Genomic DNA, 7,451 nt, shown 5'->3' with positions numbered 1-7,451 from the left:
GTGGTAAAAAAAAAAAAAAAAAAACATTCAGTGAGTTCACAGCGGAGATGATCAAGATCAAGAGAAATCAATATAGAAATAAATATAAAACGATATCTTTGTGAAGATATACAGAGAAAGAAAAACTTGGTGCATTTATATATATATCTCATTTCTTCTTTTTTTTTTAAATATATATATATATAGAGAGAGAAAGTGAATGTGAATGTTATGTGAGGAGGACAAACATTCCGTAATCGTATTATTTAAAAATGTACATATATATATATATAGAGAGAGAGAAGAATAGCCATTCATTCGCGTGTGTATGTTGGAGAGTGTACATACACGAGATGAGTTATTCGATGATAGAACGTGGAATATTTCGTGAAATATTGCCTCCATGGCAATATGCCATACTGTCGAAACTTGTTACGAGCAATCCAATTTTATTCTCTCGAAAATCATTTTTTTTTTCCACGATTTGGAACGATATCCAAAATATAAAAAAAAAAAAGAAAAATCGAGAGAAGAATCGAAATATCTGATACCGCGAAAGCAGATAGATCGCGAAACGTTCCACCAAGTTCTACCGATGATCGTCTCAACCGGTGTACACGTGACGTGAGAATGAACAGTAGCGCACATTAAATAAAAAGTGATCGTATGAAAATGTTTTCTCTTACGGGACGAATCAAAAGTCTCGCACGGCCCGATGCTATCCCCCTGCCTTCCACATCTTCGGATCGTCAAAATTCCCTTCGTTCGAGCCTATCGATGCGACGATTCACCTCCCCCCTCTCTCTTTCTCTCTCGTATGCGTGATTCTATCCCGTGATCGTTTCTAGACTTTTGCCGAAAGACGAGGAAAAAAACGTCGAAGCGTGACGCTTTTGCAAACAGCGTTTCGACCATTTTCCCCCTTTTATTTAAAAAATACGCGTGTATTAAAAATGTTTTTTTTTTTTTTTCAAGAACATTCACTGCTCTTTGCAAAGGCGCACATTCGTTAATGACTTACGTGATTCTATTTGTGCCTTACACCGACGATATAAACGAGCGTATCTGCCTGATCTGAACGGTGAACACGTCGAAAGCAGTGAACGTGCATCGTCAATTTTCAGGTGCATCGTCGATAAATCAGATTGGTCTTATTTTGCGTCGATCGAGCTTTTCGAAATTCGATTCGGCAGATTCGTTCAGTCTTTGTGCATCGGTGCATCGATGTGCGATATTGGATACACAGCGCAAGATACCGCGTATTTTCCTGCATATCGATCCTGTATATCGAGTATTAAAAAATTCATTTCGTTTCGATCGATATCGACGTCAAACATTGACGTCGAATTTTCATTTCCACGCAGTCTTTTAATCCGATATTTTTTTCGTCCTATCATTTTATTCAATTAGAATCACTTTCTAGACTAGAATATATATAGGTATATATTCGGGGGATACGAGGAATTGATACGAGGATTGCCGTCGAACACAGGAAAATAAGCGATCGAGACTAGCGTCTAGGGCGTTGGCGTGACTTTTGACTCGAGTTCCGCGGTCTGTGTGGCATACATACCATTGCATTTCCGAAGGCACGATCTCCAGCAGGTGTATACACACAAAAGTTTAGATACGCGTATGTAATATATACGTGTACTTTGAAAATTATCGAAGGCGTGACGAAATGTGACATGGAGAGGCTATTATTAGATTTCGCGCGATGGAACTCGTCGAGATTTTCCTCTTTTTTTTTCATTGTCTCCAATATTACGATCTTTACAAAAAAAAAAAAAAAAACAAAAATTTCCCCTCCAATTTATTTCTTAAAAATCGGAAGAAAGAATTTGAAATTTCGCGGATTTGGAAAATGGCAAAAAGAATTTAATCTCCATCCAGTGGGGAAAAGGAAAATAATTATTCCTCTTCCATTGAAACTCATCCCTTCCCCACGCCGACTTCGACAATTTATCTCGAATCGCTTTATTCCTAATCCTAATCCCTCGAGCAGAGTTCCGATCGCGCGAAATTCCTGTTCACTGCGGGACGGACGCAAAGAAACACAGTTAGCAAGTTGGCAAAAGAAACATTCAACGATTCGGTTCCTCCTCGTTTCGAGAGAAACCGAAGTTTACGAGTCGAGTTTACGCGATAATTAACGAGGAAAATTTTGATTGAAAGGGAGTCGGTCGGAATTGATCGGAAGAGTGTACACAGATATTCCCTGTCTTATCGAATCTATTAATTTGATCGTGTGATCAGTGTACCTGTTGGGTCCTCCCTGGCCAGTGGCTGGATCTGGGGAACAGGTTGACGTGCATGTCTTCGGCCACTAATTTCATAGGAGGCTTTAACGACCGGTTGGTGATGATGAGTGGTGGTGATGGTGGTGATGATTGGTTGGTTGTTATGTTGATGGTGGTGTTGATGTTGATGATGACGATTATGATGATGTACTTAATCTTTTTTTTTTTTTCATGGCGGTGCTCCATCGATATATAATATGTGGTGGTTGTTGTTGTAAATAATTGTTAAGAAGGCGGGGGGATGAGAGTGACGAAGGGTCGAATGCGGGCGTGAATTCCCCCCCATTTAGGAATTGCTAAACGTCTTATCACCTACACATCCAAAGCAGCTCATTCCACGCATTCCAATCGCAGCACTTTTTTTTTTTTTTTACTCTTTCTTTTATATACGATATATATAAATATATATAAATATATATTTATATATATATATATTTCTTTTTTCTCCACGATTTATCATCGCATTAGTTTACTTCTTTGTTTCTTTCTTTTTTTTTTTTCTATTTCTCTGTACTTTCCCCGATCAATTTTTTTTTTTCTTGCCAAAGTCTTGGTCGTCGACGTCTCGTACAGTCGTCGTTCGATCCGCAAAGGGTGCAAAGAGAAAGACAGAAGAAGAGAAAAGGCAGACAGAAAGAAAGACAGAAAGAGGGTAGGGAGAAAGAGAACGATCGTGGGACAAGGATCAGAGAGATTCTATGTGTTTGAATATCCCGTTCTTTTTTTTTTTTTTTTTTTTTTTTCTAGGAGAGATCATTTCCTTGCTGCATGCTTTGTCAAGGATTTCAGCCACGGCTAACATACTTCATTGGCTCACCGACACCTCTCCGTCGACTTGGTAAACAGCTATTCTCTTCTTCAACGACTTATCGTCCAACATTCCGTTCTCTTATTAAATTTCATAAAGTTCCACAAAGGAAATTAAATCGAAAAAACCAAGAAAAGCCTATCTATTTATTACTCATTGCAACTGAGAAAGAAGCATGCGTGTCCAAAATAAAATCTCCTCCAACATATATATATATCTCTGATACAATTTTTTTTTTTTTCATCTCTTGGAAATTTCCTCGGTCAATCGTGTTCTCGAGTCGAAATCTCAAATCGAAATAATCAACGCCGATCAAACGCGGATGCCGTTGTTTTCCATCGTTTCGAAAATAAACCATATGGATGAAATCGATCGATATCAGTGAACGATATCGCCCAACAAAATCCACGAACGAACGAAACCAAGCTGAAAATAAAACCAACGGAACCTACGGAACCTAGGAACGCTAGACATTCGTCCATTTCCGTTTTTTCCGATCTTACTGCTCTATCCATTGCTGTAATAATGCGACGCCATCTTGAAAATTCTGTATCGAATATATATATCATATATATCGAAATTTCGAAGAACGAGTTCAAAACCGTCCTCTTTCTTCTACGTTTCTGCGTTTTCCCTCCGGGGGATGAAGTATGTCAGTCATGAACGAGTGGGGATCGATGGGATCGTTGTTCGAAAGGGTGAATAATACGTATAATATATGTATATATAAATATACATATAAATCAGGCCCAGGTGATAAAAAGGTGTGCTACTAAATCGGCGGTAAACGATAAGAGAAATGTGGTCGGTGACACGAGGTCGACAGGCCTTGGTGCTGGGTGCATACGTTCATTTTCGTGACGTCTCTCGCTCGATATTCGACCCCGGATCGGTCGATGGAGGGGTGTAACCGCGCATTGGGGTGCAAGAAAAAAAGAGAGAAAGAAAGAATAAAAGAAATTGGTGGTGATGATAAACACGATTGGATAAATGGTACTTCTTTTTTTTCTTTTTTCTTTTCTTTTTTTTTTTTTTTTTTTTTTTTTTTTTTTTTTTTTTTTTTTATTTTTCGATGCTCTGTCCATCGTATGATCACTCCTCCTCGGGAATGAGTTAAACGAGTTCTCTGTCCAACTTTCGTGCGAATTCCCCCTCTCGTTAAATCTGTAAATTTTGCCACTCAAGCCACGTAGACTTCACCTAATTCCTAAGATCTAAACGCAGGCGCATACACGAAGATGCAGGGGAAAGATACGGAAAGTGGTGAATCGGCGGATGCGACGTCGCCGTGGATTCTCAGGCACTATTTATTCTCTTTTCTCTCCCCGATTCCTTTTCCTTTCAATTAAGAGATGCAAGATATTTTTCCAACCCCTTCCCTTTTATTGCGCCCAGTTGCACGCGTGCTTGAACTACTTCTCGCGCTTGAATTTGTGGCGCCCTCTCCGTTAATTGTCAGTCTCTCGAGAAATTGTTCTTCTACCGTTGAATGAATATTAAACAGGATTTATCTATGCCAACCCTTTCGTTCTTCCCTTTCGTTTCGCACAGATTTCTCCCTCGAATCATCGGATTTTAATTTCAATTCGAAGCTATTGCTTCGAAAGTTTCGAAAAATCTTGGAGAAATTCCTTTTTCTCTCCGCCGTTCGCTCTCCACGGCGACTTTGCATCCGATGATCAAGCTATAAACTGGGATGAGAGATAGAGCTAGGGAACGTGAACGACATTTCGGAAAGAACGGCTACGACTCTTTTCTAACGGATGAATTTACGGACGAGGTATGCGAGATAACATGGCGGCGGCGGCGGTGCTTGTGGAATAGTGATGACACAAATATTTGCTATGGTGACTGGTGGTTGCGAAACAGCAACGATATATATATATATATATATATGTATGGATGCTACTAGAATAAGCGCTACTCTCAATATCGGCGACCGAAACGTCCAAAAGTTCTCATTTAAAATTCTGCTCTTATAAATTAAAAAGTAATTAAAAATAATAATTAAGAAAAAGAAGAGAGAAAAAATTTTCGTCGAATCAATTTCTCATCTATATTCTTGAGAAATTATAATAAACGAGAGGATTGAAAATTTTTTCCTCGAACAATCAAATTATCGACATTATTCGCGAGAAATGAAAAAGAATTTCCTTTCTTTATTTTCTCGATTCGAATCGACAAGCAGGGCAGACGAGTATAGTAGGACAGACAGACACAGTCTTCGCTTCTTTTCATGCATTTTCTCGCGATAACAAGACGCATCAAGCCCCCAGGAGACAATAAAAATTCACGACATAGTGAAACGTCTTGAAAACACGGAGCTTTCGTCCCCCTCCCCCCATTTTGCCGCTGAATTAATCCGAGCTTTTGGACGTTTCGCTAGATAGATAGATAGACAGATATAGAATTAGAAGGACACGCGCGTCCGCAAGGTGCCGTGAAAGCGTGAAAGTGGAAGTAAACGTGTCCGTTTTTCGTGTTGAAAATACGCGTGATTAAAAATATTTGACCGTATATAAATAATATTCGTGTATATATACATATGTATCATATTCTGGAACGTGTACTCTGTTCGTGTTTGAACGTGACTGTTTCTCGAAAAAGCGAGCCGAAAAAAAGGAGGGGAGGGGTTGAGGGTGTACTAATGTATCGATTATCTCGACCGAGCTGTTCTTTTATTTTTTTTCTTTTTTACTATTAAAAAAATGACCGAAAGTGACGACAATACATTTTTTTCTGACGAGGATACGCGTCCTGATCGCAACTCTCAGTTTGCTTCAATTCCACATATCTGATTCTGCGCTTTTTTCGGTTCTTTTTTTTTTTTTTCGTGCGAAGGTTGGTAATCGAGGCAGAAATACACGCGGGATACCGGATCGCATTTTCGTGGCCGTAACACAACAATCAGCGGAAGAGATCAGTCAGAGAAATTCGCGTCGCGAGTCGTGAGAAATCTAATTACTTTTGCCTTCTTTCAATTCACCTTGCACTTCGAGATATGATTGACGATCGATTCGACAATAACCGTGTTCCAAACGAGTTCGAAAGTATTTTTTAATAGTATTTGGTGGTTCCAACCGATCTCGCACGAATACTTCCGATTCGATCCGTAGCTTTAGTTTTACTTATCCAACAGATCGTAATAATAAGATTCGTGTACGGATGAGATTCCATAGATACATTCATTCATTTCAGGAAGGAACAATCGCGAAAATGCTATGTCTCGTCTAAAAAATGCTCGGCTGTGCTCAGTCTCGGCTACACAGTGAAGGGGAGGGGGAAAGGGTTTGCGTTTCCAGCGTTAATTTTTCTCCCCTGTTCTTCTTCGAAAATCGTTCGTTCGTTTTCCCTTTCCGTCATTGGATGACGGAATGCACGGTAATGGCACGGTATTGGTGAATTATTATATGCGTAAGTGGAGGGGGAAGGGTGGTGTGGTGTGTCGAAGCGTGAAATGACACGAAGGGGAAGGGAGGGCGGGGGAGGCAAGAGAACAGAAAGCCACTGGCAGCGCAATAATAAAAATACTCTACTTGCAAGCAAAAAGATACTACTACGATAGATAGATCAACAACGGTGGGCAGCGACTTCAAGAAAGAGATAACAAAATGAGAGAAGAGAAGAGAAATGGAGGAAAAAAAAAAAAAGAATAGAATGAGAAAGAGAGAAAATATAACAATGTCGATCGCGTAATTAGTAATATATATATATATAAAAGTGTGCACGCGCATCCCATGAAAAATCGCGAGATGCGTGTGTACCAAAATGGTATCGCGATATACGAACGAATTCATGATATGTACACAATTACGTTGGATGAAATCGTGGCAATTAAAAAAAAAAAAAAAGAATAGAATGAGAAAGAGAGAAAATATAACAATGTCGACCGCGTAATTAGTAATATATATATATATAAAAGTGCGCACGCGCATCCCATGAAAAATCGCGAGATGCGTGTGTACCAAACTGGTATCGCGATATACGCACGAATTCATGATATGTGCACAATTACGTTGGATGAAATCGTGGCAATTAAAAAAAAAAAAAAAGAAAAAAAATATCGTCGATCAGAGTGGTAGTGATACATATATATGTAGAGAGAGAATAATAATTATATATATATATGTATAATGAATATGCCGACATGGGTAGAAATAGCTTAAGGACCTGCTTCTGGGCCATCGACTGCATCTGCTGGAACATGATCCTTTCCTCCTCTTTTCCTGGAACAGCAGAAAGCAACGAGAAGCTCTTGGGATGTCTGCTCGGAATCCAGATTTTCGGACGGTAGCTGTCTGCGTTTTACACGATTTAACATCAATTTTTAAATATTTCTTGGCATTGGTTCTCTTCGAGATTTT

At 39.3% G+C, this 7,451-nt stretch overlaps 1 pseudogene; it reads right to left on the bottom strand.

Moving 5' to 3' along the window:
- Positions 1 to 7,451, bottom strand: part of LOC102680880 — a 58,889-nt pseudogene that overhangs the window by 27,841 nt on the left and 23,597 nt on the right.

The sequence above is a fragment of the Apis dorsata genome, unplaced genomic scaffold (genome assembly GCF_000469605.1).
Source record: "Apis dorsata unplaced genomic scaffold, Apis dorsata 1.3 scaffold_68, whole genome shotgun sequence".
Lineage (NCBI taxonomy): Eukaryota > Metazoa > Arthropoda > Insecta > Hymenoptera > Apidae > Apis > Apis dorsata.
The sequence above is the reverse complement of the archived record's forward strand: the minus strand, read 5'-3'. Positions and strand labels throughout refer to the sequence as shown.